Source organism: Aotus nancymaae, unplaced genomic scaffold, assembly GCF_030222135.1.
Source record: "Aotus nancymaae isolate 86718 unplaced genomic scaffold, 86718_ANA_hifiasm-v0.15.2.pri h1tg000059l, whole genome shotgun sequence".
Classification (NCBI taxonomy): Eukaryota; Metazoa; Chordata; class Mammalia; order Primates; family Aotidae; genus Aotus; species Aotus nancymaae.
Genome location: NW_026988473.1, coordinates 5,984,376 through 6,001,545, shown reverse-complemented (window position 1 = coordinate 6,001,545; position 17,170 = coordinate 5,984,376). Strand labels below are relative to the sequence as shown.

The window sequence follows — 17,170 nt, the reverse complement described above, 5'->3', positions numbered from 1 at the left end:
TTAGGAAAGCATTTCTGGAGAGCCTGTTAGGTGCCAGGCTCTGTGCCTGGGCCCTGAAGACACAAGTGACTTAGTCTTGAAAATTCCCTTATGCTGCTCTCAGTCTGTGTAATAGTGAACAAGACAGCCAACAGGAGCTGTGAAGCAGACAGGCCGTTCAGCAGCAGTGAAGTGCTAGTGCAGGAAGCCCTGAGCTGGGAAATGTCCAGAGAGACCCTGGGAAGTGATGCATGGAGCAGGGAAAGCTTCCTGGTGGAAGTGTTGTGTGAGAGGCTCACCACGAAGAGGAATGGGAGTGGCTGCTAGAGGGAAAGTGTTCCCGGCAGTGGAAAGCGGTAGCCAAGATCTGGAGGTCTGAGAGACCATTCTACATTTGAAGACAAGGTGGCTGGAGCCTGGAGTGAGACTCTAGGAAGGGAAGAGAGTTAGCCTGGAGCTGCATGCAGAGAAGGGGAGACAGCCAGCTCATAATACAGTTGGTTGCAGGAAAAAATCTAGAAACCATGTGGATCTAATCAGGATATCAGTTTAGATAAATATTTTACATGTATATGTGTATGTACTCAGTTGTGTGTGTGTGCACACATGCATGCATACACAAAGTATTTTTTTTTTCTTTTTTTTTGAGATGGTGTCTTGCTCTGTCGCCTAGGCTATAGTACAATGGTGTGATCTCAGCTCACTGCAACCTCTGCCTCCCAGGTTCAAGCCATTTTCCTGACTCAGCCTTCTAAGTAGTTGGGATCACAGGTGTGCGCCAACATACCTGGCTAATTTTTGTATTTTTAGTAGAGGCGGGGCTTCACCACGTTGGCCAGGGTGGTCTCGAACTCCTGACCTCAAGTGATCTGCCCGCCTCAACCTCCCAAAGTGCTGGGATTACAGGCGTGAACCACTGTGCCCGGTGAAAGTTTTTTTTGAGGCATGCCTTGAATATAATGCCATCACTTCCTTTTCCCAGTGTTGGTTGCCCTTTTGAGATGACTATTGGTGCTCTCCCCCACCGCTGTGTGCCATGTTCTAGAGTAAGAGGGAGTATTTTTTCTGGGTGCAGGTGTGGGTGAAGAGTAGGCTGTCCAAGATTTCAGTCCTTGGCTTTTGCTCTGCAGCAAGGGCTGGCTGAGGGCACTGTGAGTCTTCTTCAGGCCCAGGAGTCAGGCCCATTTTTCCTTTTCTCTGGAGGGAATAGCTCAGAGAACACTGCTGCCACCAAAGGTTCTGCAGGCTTTTCAGAGGCAGCCAGTGGAGGCTGATGGTAGCAGTTGGTGAGAAAGAGGAAGTATGGCCGGGCGCAGTGGCTCATGCCTGTAATCCCAGCACTTTGGGACGCCGAGGCGGGTGGATCACGAGGTCAAGAGATCGAGACCATCCTGGTCAACATGGTGAAACCCCGTCTCTACTAAAAATACAAAAAATTAGCTGGGCATGGTGGTGCGTGCCTGTAATCCCAGCTACTCAGGAGGCTGAGGCAGGAGAATTGCCTGAACCCAGGAGGCGGAGGTTGCGGGGAGCCGAGGTCGCGCCATTGCACTCCAGCCTGGGTAACAAGAGTGAAACTCCGTCTCAAAGAGGAAGTACGTAGTGGCCATTCCTCCTGCCACTCCTGACAAATATTTCTGTCACTAAACAGCACCTCTCTGTGGCAGCCTGGGACTCTGCTACCGCAGAGAGGAAAGGGAGGAGCTTTCCTCTCCCTGTGGGAGTGCCCGTCATCTGTGGCTTCCGCTCTGCCCTTGGCCACAGACTAGATTGCACAACACAGCCAATGAGGGTCCCCTTTCCCTCTTATCAGTGGCACAAGTGCTTTGAGTGGCAGACCTTAACTTATAGGGTTGTAGAGGTGACTGTGTTCCACTCTGCAGGGTCCGGGGCACAGCCGGCCAAGCGTATGAAAATTGACCTAAGGTTAGAATGTGATTGTCCTACTGGGAAAGGTTTCCTGGGACAGCATTTCACTTCTGACTACATAGGCTGTTGTCTCTCCTGCCAGGGAGTGAGTTTTGTTTCCATGCTTGTCCAGCCTTTACTGCTTTCCCTCCTGCCTTTTCCCAGAGGCCACAAACCTGCCCACCTCCTGTTATGTTCTAGTTCTGATAGGAGTACCATTCAAAGTTCTTGGCAGGGGACCAACCCACTTCTACCCTGGTTGGTTTCCCCTCATTTTCCCAGCTTGTTTGATGTGCATGTTCTCCAGAATTCTTATGTAGCCTGTTGGCTCTGTAGTGCCCAGAGATTGGAGCTTCTGCGATAGGAACCCCGCTGCTTCCCTCCCTGGTTTTAGGGGTGGGACTTGAAAATAGAGAATCATAATCTCCCTTCCTCCTCCTCCTCTCTCCCACTTCTCCCTGCCCCTCCCCCCACCCCCATGCTGCCAGGCAAACTGGAGTGACCAGCTCAGAGTAGGACTCAGTCCACTTCCCTGCTTTGCATGTCAGCAGTGATCTGGAGGAGATTCCTGGGCATGTGAGTATGTGAACTCTGGAGCACGTTACTGTCCTGGGCTGGCACTTTCTGGTAGGTGTATGCACTCTTCTGCTGTTACTGGAGACCAGGCTCCATAGGGGTGATGGTGACCCAGCTAGATGTCTGCCAGGTCTGCCCAAGGCTACTCTGTTCTTTAATGCCTTGGGAAATGGAAAGCATTTCTAAATATTCCTGTTCTTTAGAAGAACTGGCCGAGTAGTTTGGGGAGTTTCTTCTTGGAATCCCTTGGAGTGCAATATCCCTTTTTTCCCCAAATCCAGGTTCTTTAGTTCCTAAGCTGGGTTCTCTTGTCACTAACTTACTACCTTCAGTTTTCTTAGGTTGGGTGCATCTTCCCCGGCCTCAACAAGACTGTGGATAGAAGGTCAGGAGAGTGGTGGCTGCTCCTGTGCGAGAAAGGGCCTGTTGGAGTGGGAGCACAGTTGCCAGCAGTTGTTTCATGTTCCCCCTTTGGCTGCTAGAAAAGGGGCTTTAGCCTTCTGCCAACCTCCACAGCCAGCTGTGGGAAAACCCAAATGGAAACATCCTCTTGCTGCTAAATAAAACTTGAGTGCCTAAGGCAGAGACCAACCTTGCTGAACGGGGAGGATTGGTTATTTAATTAATTTATTTATTTGAGACAGAGTCTTCTTCTGTCATCCAGACTGGATTGCAGTGGCACAGTCTCAGCTCACTGCAAACTCTGTCTCCCGGGTTCAAGCGATTCTTCTGCCTCAACCTCCCTTGTAGCTGAGACTACAGGCATGTGCTACTACACCTGGCTAATTTTTGTATTTCTAGTAAAAACAGAATTTCACCGTGTTGGCCAGGCTGGTCTTGAACTCCCGACCTCAGGTGATCCACTTGCCTCAGCCTCCCAAACTGCTGGGATTACAGGCATGAGCCACGGCACCTGGCCTGAAGATTGGTTATTTAGAGGCTATGACAAATGGTTTTGTAGAGGAGCAGTGGAAAGGGTCTAACTTCACAGAGCCAGGGGTCAGCTTCTGCGCCATAGCCATATAGCTTCTGCAGCCTCTACTGCCTGAGGCCAGGGGCTCAGATGCTGACCACCTTTTCCTCTTCCTTCCTGTGTTTTGCTGCTAGTGACCATCATTGTCAGGTTGACCCGCTGGTTAGAGAGGATGACTCTGGCCTGGTGTCCAGACTCCCTGCTGCCTGATCCCCTCTGCTCTAGAAATGCATCTAAAAGTCATTACTTTCCTTCCAATTCCAACATTGATTAGGGCAAGATGTGGTCACACAAAGTTCTGTTTTGGCATTTTGCCTTCTGTTTGGGAGTTTAGGCATCTGAGAATTGAATGCTTGCTTTATACAAATATACCCTTAAGCTATCTCTTTTTTTTTTTTTTTTTTTTTTTTTTTGAGACGGAGTCTCGCTCTTGTTACCCAGGCTGGAGTGCAATGGCGCGATCTCAGCTCACCGCAACCTCCGCCTCCTGGGTTCAGGCAATTCTCCTGCCTCAGCCTCCTGAGTAGCTGGGATTACAGGCACGCGCCACCGTGCCCAGCTAATTTTTTTTGTATTAATAGAGACGGGGTTTCACCATGTTGACCAGGATGGTCTCGATCTCTCGACTTCGTGATCCACCCGCCTCGGCCTCCCAAAGTGCTGGGATTACAGGCTTGAGCCACCGCGCCCGGCCAAGCTATCTCTTTTTTTAAGCCCTACATGCTTTGCTTGGGTATTAATTGAACTTAGGGATTTATAGGGACCCTGTGTTGCTTATCTCCCTAAAATCCCCTCTACTTCACTCCCAAAAAACCCAAAGAACATTGGAAAAATTGGGCAGTGCCTCAAGGTCACTTGATCATAAGTAATATTTGGCATAGTTAGCTGGTTTGATGTTTGGTGAGAGATTTCTGCTTTATGTTTGAGCAAAAGATTTCTTGGTGGGAGGCCTCTATGCTCTGTTGCCAATGCTTGCCCTGTGCACAGGGTTTCCCCCTCCCCTCCCTTGACAAGTTGTTTTAATTCCCTTGCCTATAAACAAGTGCAGCAGAACATGTCAGCCCAGCTCACGTGACCTTGGTTGTCTCTTCATGGGGTAACCAGCATCAGCGTTAGATACCACGGTCACTTGACATGGTAGAGCTGTCAGGGTAAAGAGTGGAGACACCAGCAGGAAGCCTGATCTGCCAAGGAAGATAAATGGGAGTGTGTGTGAGGCCTTAGGACCAGGTGGGAAAAGTCTGCTCCCATGGGGTAGGGCTTTCAGCTGTGAGAAGAGAACAATTTTATTCCTTCTCCTTTTTATTTATTTATTTTTTTTTTGGTTTTTGAGTTGGAGTTTCGCTCTTGTTGCCCAGGCTGGAGTGCAATGGCGCAATCTTGGCTCACTGCAACCTCTGCCAGGTTCAAGCAATTCTCCTGCCTCAGCCTCTCAAGTAGTGGGATTACAGGCATGCACCACCACGCCTGGCTAATTTTATATTTTTAGTAGAGATGGGGTTTCTCCATATTGGTCAGGTTGGTCTCGAACTCCAGACCTCAGGTGGTCCACCTGCCTTGGCCTCCCAAAGTGCTGGAATTACAGGCATGAGCCACTGTGCCTGGCCCTTCTCCTTTTTAAAGAGACTGTCTACTCTGTCGCCCAGGCTGGAGTGCAGTGGTGTAATCAAGACTGACTGCAGCCTCAACTTCCTTAGCTCAAGCAATCCTTCTGCCTCAGCCTCCTGAGTAGGTGGGACCACAGGTGCATGCCACCATGCCCAGCTGGCTTTGTTGTTGTTGTTGTTGTTGTTGTTGTTGTTATGGGGATCTCATTATATGGCCTAGGCTGGTTTTGAACTCCTTGCATCAAATGATCCGCCCACCTCAGCCTCCCAAAGTACTGGGTTTATAGGCATGAGCCACTGTAGCCACTTTCATTTCTTCTTTATCCCCCTAAAATTTCTACTTCTGGCATCTTGTTTATCTTTCTCAAATCCTGTCTGCAGGGGCCTAGGACATGCAGCTGTTTCAGGAAACTGCCCCTGAGATGGGGTAGATCTGTGTTAGTTCATGGGCTACAAAACCTAACACCAAAAATCCCATCTTCCTAAACAGTGATCCTGTTATTGTTGTGTGAAGGACAGCTGGCGATGGGGGCCTGGCTGCCAGAGAGGCTGCTGAATTCTATGTCAGCCACACTCAGGAGCTGGAAGTGTGGCTAAGCTTTCACCAGCACCATCACTTCTCTCCCCATAAACATGCACACAGATTTCCCTTGTCTCACAGCTGAAGAGGCAGCGCCTAGCTTCAGTAAGCACTGTATATGAGAATGGACTTATTCTGGCCACACTGTGCGCACGCACGTGTGTGTGAGAGAAACACTGATCACATTTCCCATTATGACTGTTGATTTGCAAAGTTTTCAGGTCCATACATGTAGGGCAGGATGTGTGTGTTTTCATCAGGAGAGAGTAGAGTGGCCTTTTGTGGAAGGGATAAAATGGTTGAGCTGCTGGAGCCTTTTCTAGCTCCATTTATGCAACAGCCTTTCTGCCTGGGTACAGACTTGAACTCAAGTCCAAGTTCGAGCCATACACGTAGATGACCAGAACTTAGCCTTCAACTGCAGGGCTATCCTGGGCCAGTTTGAAAACATCCATCTCCTTTTGAAGATGCAGAGAATTTGTGGTGAGCTTTGGGTAAAGAAGTTCAAGCTGTATTTTCTGGCAACCTGCAGAACAAGTTGGGAAAGCATATGTAATTATAGAAATAACCAGCATATTGCCAGGCATTGTCCTCAGTGTTTTGGATGGTGTTGATATTTGGTAATTTCTGATTCTGTACCTTCTGTTTTCAAGATTTGGTAGGGACCCCTTTATGCCTTTGGAGTTCTTTTTCCTTGGTAGTTAGTATGAACTACGTAGAATACCAGAATGAGTAGACATAGTCTGTAGCCACCCAGCTAAATTCTACTGTTGATCCTGGGTGGCTTTCTTCTTTGGGTCTTCATTTATGTCACCATACCCATTGCCAGTTAGAGCTGCCTTTTAGGATTTGTTGGGTGGGAGCGATATTCCTCTTGGAGCCATCTTTTCTTCCCTGCCATCTCTGAGTGAATTCAGAGGTGGAGAGCTGCAGACTTGGCTGCTTGCCTCCTTCAAAATACCCAGCATTCTCTTGTCCACAGTCTGTGTAGCAGCACATGTATCAATGCCCAAGAGCAGCCCCCTTCCTCCCAGCACCACCTGTTAATTGATGGTTCTAGTTCCTGAGGACTTCTACCAGTGCATGAGCTAATCTGCACCAAAGAGTGCCATTCCCAGGTTCATACCACAGAAATTACAAAGCTCAAAGCCCAGGTCTTCTGCTACCTTGCGCCATTCCCTTCTCTTGGAAACCAATTCAATCAGACTTTTTTCTTTTTTAGACGGAGTCTTGCTCTGTCAACCAGGCTGGAGTGCAGTGGCGTGATCTTGGCTCACTGCAGCCTTAACCTCCCCAGGCTCAGGTGATCCTCCCACCTCAGCTTCCTGAGTAGCTGGGACTACAGGCGCTTGCCACCATGCCCGGATAATTTTTGTGTTTTCAGTAGAGATGGGGTTTCACCATGTTGGGCAGACTGGTCTCAAAACACCTGACTTCTAGTGATCTGCCTGTCTCAGCCTCCCAAAGTGCTGGGATTACCAGCGTGAGCCACCATGCCCGGCCCAGACTCTTCATAGGATGCTGAAAAGATGAACTAAGCATAAAAAGTGCCTTTAGGCCTGGTGCAGTGGCTCATGCCTATCACTTGAGAGCAGCCTGGGCAACATGGGGAAACCCCATCTCTACAAAAAATACAAAAATTAGGCTGGGCATGGTGGCTCATGCCTGTAATCCTAGCACTTTGGGAACCCGAGGCAACCAGATCAAGAGATTGAGACCATCCAGGCCAACATGGTGAAACCCCATCTCTACTAAAAATACAAAAATTAGCTGGGCCTGGTGGCGTGCGCCTGTGGTCCTAGCTACTTGGAGGGCTGAGGCAGAAGAATCACTTGAACCTGGGAGGCGGAGGTTACAGTGAACCGAGATCGCCACTGCACTCTAGCCTGGCGACAGCAAGACTCCATCTCAAAAAAATAAAAAAAAAATTAGCTGGGTGTGGTGGTGGGCGCCTATAGTCCCAGCTACTCAGAAGGCTGAGGTAGGAGGATCACCTGAGCCTGGGGAGGTTGAGGCTGCAGTGAGCCAAGATTATGCCACTGTACTCCCACTTGGGTGACAGAATGAGACCCTGTCTCGAAAAAAAAAAAAAGTACCTTTTCTTTTCCTTTTTCTTTTTTTTTTGAGACAGCGTCTTGCTCTGCCTCAAGGCGCCAGGCTGGAGTGCAATGGCGCAATCTCAGCTCACTGCAACCTCCAGCTCCTGGGTTCAAGCAATTCTCCTACCTCAGCCTTCCAAGTAGCTGGGACTACAGGTGCATGCCACCATGCCCAGCTAATTTTTGTATTTTAGTAGAGACGGTTTCACCATGTTGGCCAGGGTGGTCTCGATTTCTTGACCTTGTGATCCGCCTGCCTCGGCCTCCCAAAGTGCTGGGATTGCAGGCGTGAGCTACCATGCCTGGCAAAAGTGCTTTTTAATAAGGCAGTTGTAATAGAAAATGGCTGTCATCTAGTTTGGCATACTCTGCTCCTGGGTAGAAAGTACAAACAGCTAGGGCCCCTTGGAGCAAAATTGTCGTTGTCGCCAGTAAATAAACAGCAGTTTTGGCTTTGAGGGGCACCTTCAGCCTAAAGCCATAAGCTGACATATACTCAGTCTCACTGAGAAGCTTGAGCTTTCCACTCTTCCCCTAACTGCTGACAAATGAATCCTCCATGGATCTGGCAAGCTGGCCAGGATGCCATGGCCACTTAGTAACAGGATCCAGCCCTCAGCACAGGGTTGAGACAGCAGTAGCAGTGGCAAGCCCAGGAAGGCAGGTTTGCAGCACAACCCCTGCGTCAGTTGCCTAGTAGGAGAGACAGTTGCAAAGAGCATTTGCCCCTGATATGTCAGGGCACTGTTGCAGGTTGTCTTTTCTTTTCTAGCTGGAAGTTGTTCTACCTGGTCTTGCTTAATTAGCTCTTCTCTCTTGCAAGGCAGCACCCATTCAAAATTCTTTTCCTCCAGCCTCATTCCTCATCTCCATTTGTGTTTGTATCTTCTCAGACCCTCTCTCCAGCCTTAAGCTCTACCCCAAATGCTTTGAAGCTCTCTTTTTCAAGTCTTTTTTTTTAGTTGGAGTCTAACTCTGTTGCCCAAGCTGGAGTGCAGTGATGCGATCTTGGCTCACTGCAGCCTCCGCCTCCCTAGTTCAAGTGATTCTCCTGCCTCAGCCTCCTGAGTAGTTGGGATTACAGGCACCCACCACTACGCCCAGCTAATGCTTGTATTTTTAGTAGAGACGGTTTCACTGTGTTGGCCAAGCTGATCTCGAACTCCTGACCTTGTGATCTGCCCACCTTGGCCTCCCAAAGTGCTGGAATTACAAGTGTGAGCCACCACACCCAGACGTTCAAGTCTTCTTGATTCAAGCTCTCTTCTAAAGCTTGAAGGTTAGGGAGCCCCAGTGTCTGCTGCCCATGGTGCTTGGAGAGCAAAGATCTGTTCCCAGGTCCTGAGTTGGAACTCTGGATTCATTTTCTGTTCTGGGTGATGGTTTAACTCTTAAGTACTTGAAATACTATGCTAGGACCTCATGGGCTGGCCAGAGCATCTAGCTACCATTTGTAACATGTTTCTGTGGAAAAAGAATTCCTTCTCAAAACAGAACTTTTGGTAACTTGGGGTTTTCTTTACTAATATGCTGCAGCAGATTTGCATTTGCCTGTGGAAGTGTCTATTTTATATTCAGCCGGGTGCAGTGACTCATGCCTGTAATCCCAGCACTTTGGGAGGCCGATGCAGGCAGATCATTTGAGGCCAGAAGTTCCAGACAAACCTGGCCAACATGGTAAAACTCTATCTCTACTAAAAATACAAAAAAATAAATAAATAATCTGGGCCTGGTGGTGCACGCCTGTAGTTCCAGCTACTCGGGAGGCTGAGGCAGCAGAATCACTTGAACCTGGGAGGTAGAGGTTGCAGTGAGCTGAGATCACGCCAGCATGGGGATAGAGTGAGACTGTCTCAAAAAAAATAATAAATAAAAATTTTAAAATACCGTATTTTGTGGTCATAGCACTATCTATCACACAAGTAAGTTGTCCTCCTATATGCCAAATGACAAAAAAGAAGCACCCTCCTCTGCCTACCCAGAAAGGTTGCTAGAGAGCTACCCTTGTCTTCTGTGATTGCCTTGAGGGTCAGGTTTGTCTGGGTTCTCCATGTCAGCGGATTTGATCCATGGTTCCATAGCACCTGAAACAGAGTGCCCTCATTCCACAACTTAGGTGCCCTCTCCTGCTTGGGTTTTTAATGATCTACTGTAGGAGAACAATAGCATCTCTCCCTATCAGCAGGAGCAACTCAGTAAGGGCTTGCTTCTAGAAAGATCAGCCAGTTGGATTTTCAGTGGTCACTTAAGTGGAGTAGCCACATTGCAGCCTGGCGCAACAAGGAGAGAGTTCCGAGGTGAGAGTGGCAGTGATAGCCTTGGGTGGTTTCTAATGTGCTCTGACCTCTGGCCATGGTGACTTCTGGGGCAACAAACTTTGTCCCAGTGTTTTTTCTGACATTTCCTCCTGTCTATTCAACTCCCTCTTTGAAACTGAAGGAGTAGGAAGGCAGTATTTGTTCACTTCCAAAGAAAGATGCAGCAGAAAGAGGCACATGTCTTGTTCTGCACCTTCCAGCAGCAATGCTGGGACTGGGAGGTCTAGAAGGCCTGTTTCCCAGCTCCAGGCTGGGTAGTATCCTCAGCATACAAGCAAGTTTTAAGGAAACCACATGGGAAAGGGCAGAAACAAAGGGTTAAATCTGTACCCAGGTAGAAAGGCTGTTGCATAAATGCTGAGAGAGTTTTTTTTTAAGATCTCATGCTTCTTTTTTACTTTGTGTTGGCAAAAACCCCAGGAGAAGATGGGAGATTCTGGGAGGAGATGATTATGCTGGGTGAGTCAACTGAGCTCCCCAGCTGCCGTTTTTAGTTCCTTTGCTTTTCTGTAACAGGAGGCAGTTTGAGGAGGGGTTGGGGGCAGGGTGGGAATACTGATTTGTGCATCAGAACAGGAGGCAGGTGTGTATGGGTGAAATTATTTTGACACCCTAGAGTTAACAGGGCCTTACAGTCAGTACATTGGTTCAAGTAAGAAACATTAAAGCAGAACTCTTAGTGTGGCAAACAATAAATGAATGTCTTCTAGATTCTTATACAAGTCACTGTCTGTCCCCAATTGGTAGCTCTTAGAATGGCTTGAGTTGCATTCATTGTCACAGCAAAACACAATGGTTTTGATAGCAAAGCAGTAGAGAAACTGAATGTAGAGAGGCAGAACTGTCTTAAGTGGGAGGGCCTGGTGGTTGTCATGGGCAGCAGGAAGTTTGAAGGAGAGGGTTTTCCCTCTGATGAAAGGAGGGCTAGGGTTTGATTCAGGGGAGCAAGTGGGATGGGCCCTGCTGGTCCCTGGCTGTTCCTATATTTTGAGTCTGTCTCCAGCTCACCTTGGTGACCATCTTTCATCCATCCCTGGGATAGGGGATCTCGTGGCCCACTACCCACATGGGTATTTTCTGCAGAGTACACTGATGTGGGCTATCACTTGTCAGTTGTGGGTCCCAGAGACTGTCATGAAGACACCCCACCACATTTTCTTATTTATTCATTTGTATACATTTATTTATTCAGTACTTTTTTTAATACTGTGCTGGGCATTGTTCTGGCACATGAATAAGACAGACCTGGCCAGGCACAGTGGCTCATGCCTGTAATCCCAGCACTTTGGGAGTTTGAAGTGGGCAAATCACCTGAAGTCAGGAGTTCGAGACCAGCCTGGCCAACATGGCGAAACTCCATCTCTACTTTAAAAAAAAAAAAAAGTACAAAAATTAGCCGGGCGTGGTGGTGGACACCTGTAATTGCAGGTACTTGGGAGGCTGAGGCAGGAGAATCGCTTGAACTCGGGAGGTGGTGGTTGCAGTGAGCTGAGATGGCACCATTGCACTCCAGCCTTGATGACCAGAGAGAAGTGCCATTTCAAAAAAAAAAAAAAAAAAGACAGACAAGATCCTTCCTTTTGTAGTGTAGTGTAGCAGGAAGGACAGATAGTAACCAACCAACTTCAAGGGCAACAGATGCCTTGAAAGAGGGGAAATGGGACTGATGGCAAGAGGTTGTGATCTTCCTTTCTCTACCCTTATCTCTTGTGAGAGCGGGCAACTTTAAAGATCAAAAAATTGTGCATCTCTTGTTAACTAAGTATTGTAACATGGGCCAGCTAGGTGTGGGCACTGTTGGGCACTGAGGGTACATAGAGGTGAGGGGGACACTGGCTCTAATCTGTCAGCGTGAGGGGGTTAAGGTAGGGGGACACAAACAAGAAATTAACGGGGCTGGGTGTGGTGGCTCGCCCCTGTAATCCCAGCACTTTGGGAGGCTGAGGCAGAAAGATTGCTTGAGCCCAGGAGTTTGAGGCCAGTCTGGGCATGATGGCAAGATGCCATCTCTACAAAAAAATGAGATAAAAAACTAGCGAGGCATAGTGGTACTCACCCGTAGTCCCAGCTGTTTGAGAGGCTAAGGCAGGAGGATCCCTTGAGCCCAGGAGTTTGAGGATGCAGTGAGCTGTGATTGTGCCACTGCAGTCCAGCCTGGGTGAGAGAGCAAGACTTTGTTTCTTACAAAAGGGGAAGAAATTAAAGGTACGGATAGAGTGCTGTGAGAGTCTAGAGAAGTGAGCTACCACTCCCAGCTAAGACAGTGTCTGGATTTAAGATAAACAAGGGATGAGAGGACTTACCTGGATCACAGGAAGGCAAACAGGATAGATGAGCACTTTCCTTTTAGTGTGTGTAGATCTGGGTAGCTCGTTTGTACACCATTCTGACCCATTCTCTTGTATTATTATTTATTTCATATATGTATATATGTTGCCCAGTCTGGAGTGCAATGGCACAATCTCAGCTCACTGCAACCTCCGCCTACCAGGTGCAACCGATTCTCCTGCCTCAGCCTCCTGAGTAGCTGGGATTACAGGCATGCGCCACCACACCCGGCTAATTTTGTATTTTTAGTAGAGACAGGGTTTTACCATGTTGGCCAGGCTGGTCTCAAACTCCTGACCTCAATGATCCACCCACCTCACCCTCCCAAAGTGCTGGGATTACAGGCATAAACCACCATGCCTGGCCTGAAATAATAAAATTTTTAATCTTTTAGAAAATATGGCATGCAGCCAGGCATGGTGCCTCATGCCTGTAATCTCAGCATTTTGGGAGGCCAGGGCGGGCGGATCACGATGTCAGGAGTTGAAGACTAGCCTAACCAATATGGTGAAACCCTGTCTCTACTAAAAATACAAAAATTAACCGTGTATGGTGGCATCAGCCCGTAGTCCCAGCTACTCAGGAGGCTGAGGCAGGAGAATCGCTTGAACCCAGGAGGCGGAGGTTGTGGTGAGCAGAGATTGAGTCCCCCTGCACTGCAGCCTGGGTAACAGAATGAGACTGTCTCAAAAGAAAAAAAATATATATGAAATGCTTCACAAAATTGTGTTGTCATTCTTGCACAGGGGCCATGCTAATCTTCTCTGTATGGTTCCAATTTTAGTATATGTGCATGTGCAGAATGGTGGAGCTGGGTTATCGCCACAGGTCTAACTCCAGAATGACACTCTTCACTACTATACCCTATACAACACCCCGGTATATAGCAGCGGAGCTAGGAAGAGAAGCCCAGTGTCTAGAGAGCCCAGAAAATCTAAGAACATACACACTAGGCAAAGAAAACGAGGTTAGGAGGAAGCCCAGCCACCTCAGCTGCACTGGTTAGGATCTGCTACCTCCCCACAGTCCTCTGTAAAGTGAGCCAAACCTCTATGCTGCAGGCTGCCTTCTCTCTACCCCCACCACCCCCATCCCCTAGAGCCCTGGGCTACTGGCAGGCTGGCTCCCCTGTGATACGGAGGAACTTGCTGGTCTCCATGGTTACAGTAACCCACTGGTATGGGAGGAACCGCATAAAGTGCGAGGCTGGCAGTGTGAGCTTTCCCCAGCCCTTGGCACCATGTGGTACTGGTATGTCAGCTGTTTCTCTTGAACCTTTTCTGGGAGGAAGGAGTTAAGGAACTGATGAGGAAGGGAAGAACCTTGGCATGACCAATGTCATCATCCTCTGGGCCACACAGAGGGCAGAGGCATGGGCACATTGTCATTCACCTACTCTTGCAGGATGGTTTTATGTTAGGAAAGAGGCTCCTCTAATGAGACCATTCTGGCCAACGTGGTGAAACCCTGTCTCTACAAAAAATACAAAAAAAATAAACTGGTTGTGGTGGTGCACACCTGTAGTCCCAGCTACTTGGGAGGCTGAGGCAGGAGAATTGCTTGAACCCAGGAGGTGTATATTGCAGTAAGCTGAGATTACGCCACTGCACTACGGCCTGGGCGACAATGCGAGACTACATCTCAAAAAAAAAAAGGGGGGGTGGCTCCTCTTTGTCTGATTGCCCGGCCATGGCAAGAATTTGACTTTTCCTTGTTATAGAAGGAATACCAGGATGACAGGAATCAACTTAGCTACACTGGTACTTTCAGCCAAGTTCCTAGATATTGTAGCTTTTCCCAGCGCCCAGAGCCCTTGGAGATGGGAAATAATGGTTCCTACACAAAAGTGAAGCTAGGTAATAGGAGAATACATCAAGACATTACAGAATACCAGGTTCTATGGTAAACACTGACGTGGATTTTCTTTTTTCTTTTTCTTCATCTTCTTCTTGAATTATCTTTTTTTCTTTTGAGTCAGGGTCTTCCTCTCTCGCCCAGGCTGGAGTGCAATGGTGTGATCATGGCTCACTGCAGCCTCAGCCTGCTTCCCTGGGTTCGGGTAATCCTCCCGCCTCTGCCTCCGAAGTAGCTAGGATTACAGGAATATGCCACCACACCCCAGCTAATTTTTGTGTTTTTTTTGTAGAGACTGTGTTTTGCCGTGTTGCCCAGGCTGGTCTTGAACTCCTAGGCTCAAGGGATCAGCCTGCCTTGGCTTCCCAAAGTGCTGGGATTACAGGCATGAGCCACTGTATCCGGCCAGATTTTCTTATTTAATCTTCACTCTAATTCTGTGAAATGGGTATAGCTAGTATATTTACAACCCAAATGAGGAAACAGATTTGGAGAAGTCATGTCACTTTGCTCACATTCAGTCAGCTGGTAAGCAGCAGAGGTGGGCAGAGCAACTGCAGTTAAGTTTTTATTTTTGTTGTTTTCTTTTTTTTGAGATGGAGTCTCACTCTCGCCAGGCTGGAGTGCAGTGGCACGATCTCGGCTCTCTGCAGTCTCTGCCTCCCAGGTGAGACGATTCTCCTGCCTCAGCCTCCCAAGTAGCTGGGATTACAGGCATGCGCTAGCTACCATGCCCAGCTAATTTTTGCATTTTTAGTAGAGACAGGGTTTTACCATGTTGGCCAGCTGGTCTCGATCTCTTGACCTCATGATCTGCCCACCTCAGCCTCCCAAAGTGCTGGGATTACAGGTGTGAGCCACTGCGCCTGGCCCAACTGTGGCAAGTTTTCTATATAGTTTCCCTCTTCTGAGTTTCTGGAAGGCAGGAGCCACATCTCACTGAGCTTTGCAACTGGAGCCAGGGCTCCAGAGTACTGTTCAACAAAGGTTTGCTGGGGCAGCAGTAGTTGGGGATTTAGAGAGCATACCCCAACAAGCAGATTCTTAGGGATGAAAGTAGTCCTGGAAGCCTCTGAAACCCTGGTTGCTTAGTAAAATCCAGTATCAAGAGGAGCCCATCATTTCAGGTTGCTCTGAAGGCAGGAGATTTGGAAAGTGCTTTTTGCATTGTGGCTTCCAGGTCTGAAGGGGAGTGAGCTGGAGGTGGCTCTCTGTTCTTACCTCTTATGCCATGTCAGGTTTTTCCCAGGCAGGCTTGAGGCCTGGGGCTGTGGGGGAGGGGGCCACCTCATGGCCCAGGCTATATTGCTTATCTCCCTACCTACCTTGGGGTGAGGATTGCAGCTCAGAGAGCCAAAGGGCAGTAAATCACCTTGGTTTTGGCCTTGTGCTTAAGTTGCAGGCTCTTCTGGTATCCTTTGTGAGGGGGGCCCCTACCCTGGCTGGAAAGAGGGAGCAGCCCCTACCTCCCATCTACAATGGGATAGTAAAGGAATCTGTCTGTTTCTCAAGTTAAGCAGTCACAGTTAATTTTGGGGGTGGGAGCATCCAGCCTCTCCACTGGTAAGTGCCTGCCAGTTTTACAAGTTTGCTCCTCTGGTTTATTGACTCTTGGCAGTTGATAGCTGATAGTTACTCAGAATCAAAGGATGCAAAGACGGTTCCTGGATATGGTGGAGGGAAGAAGGGTCAAAAAACTAGGGACTCCACTTCTAGTTACAAGATGTCCCATATGGCTGTGCACAGTGGTTCACACCGGTAATCCCAGCACTTCAGGAGGCCAATGTGAGAGGATTGCTTGAGCCCAGGAGTTCGAGACCACTCTGGGCAACATGGCAGAATCCTGTCTGTACAAAAAATACACAAATTAGCTGGGCTTGGTGGCACATGCCTGTAGTCCCAGGTACTCGGAAGGAAGATCACTTGAGCCCAGGAGGCAAAGGTTGCAGTGAGCCAAGATCGTGCCACTGCACCCCAGCCTGGGCAACAGAGCAAGATCCTGTCTGAAATAAATAAATAAATAAATAAATATTGACTTGCCACAGGCACATGACTTTTTTTTTAAGAGGCAAGTCTTAGCGGGGCATGGTGGTTCACGCCTATAGTCCCAGCACTTTGGGAGGCTGAGGCAGGCGTATCACAAGGTCAAGAGATTGAGACCATCCTGGCCAACATGGTGAAACCCCATCTCTACTAAAAATACAAAAATTAGCTGGGTGTGGTGGCGTGTGGCTGTAGTCCCAGTTACTCAGGAGGCTGAGGCAGAAGAATCGCTTCAACCAGGAGGCAGAGGTTGCAGTGAGCCAATATTGCGCCACTGCACTCCAGCCTGGGCGACAGAGCGAGACCATGTATTAAAAAAAAAAAAAAAAGACAAAGTTTTGTGCTGAGAGTGGTAGCTCACGTCTGTTATCCAAGCACTTCGGGAGACCAAGGTGGGCAGACTGCTTGAATTCATGAGTTCAGTACCAGCCTGGGCAAACTGGCAAAACCCTGTCTCTATAAAAAATACAAAAATTAGCCAGCCATATTGCCGTGGGTCTGAGTTCCAGCTCCTCGGGTGGCTGAGGTAGGCGAATGCCTTGAGCCCAGGAGGCAGAGGTTACAGTGAGCCAAGATCACAATGCTGCACTCTAGCATGCGTGATAGAGTCATACCTTATCTCAAAAAAAAGAGAGGCTGGGCGTGGTGTCTCACATCTATAATCCCAGCGCTTTGGGAGCCTAGGCGGGTGGATCACTTAAGGCCAGGAGTTGAAGACTAGCCTGGCCAAGGTGGTGAAACCCCATCTTTACTAAAAATACAAAAATTATCTGGACGTGGTGGCATGCGCCTGTAATTCCAGCTACTTGGGAGGCTGAGGTAGGAGAATCACTTGAACCCAGGAGGCGGAGGTTGCAGTGATCCAAGACCACACCACTGCACTCCAGCCTGGGTGACAGAGTGAG

At 48.6% G+C, this 17,170-nt stretch overlaps 1 protein-coding gene and 1 pseudogene across 9 annotated transcripts in view; one reads left to right on the top strand and one right to left on the bottom strand.

Moving 5' to 3' along the window:
• The window catches only part of MARK2 (microtubule affinity regulating kinase 2), a 70,478-nt gene that overhangs the window by 28,869 nt on the left and 24,439 nt on the right, over positions 1-17,170 (top strand). The window lies entirely within an intron of this gene.
• Positions 13,069-13,169, bottom strand: LOC135270271 (U6 spliceosomal RNA; annotated as a pseudogene).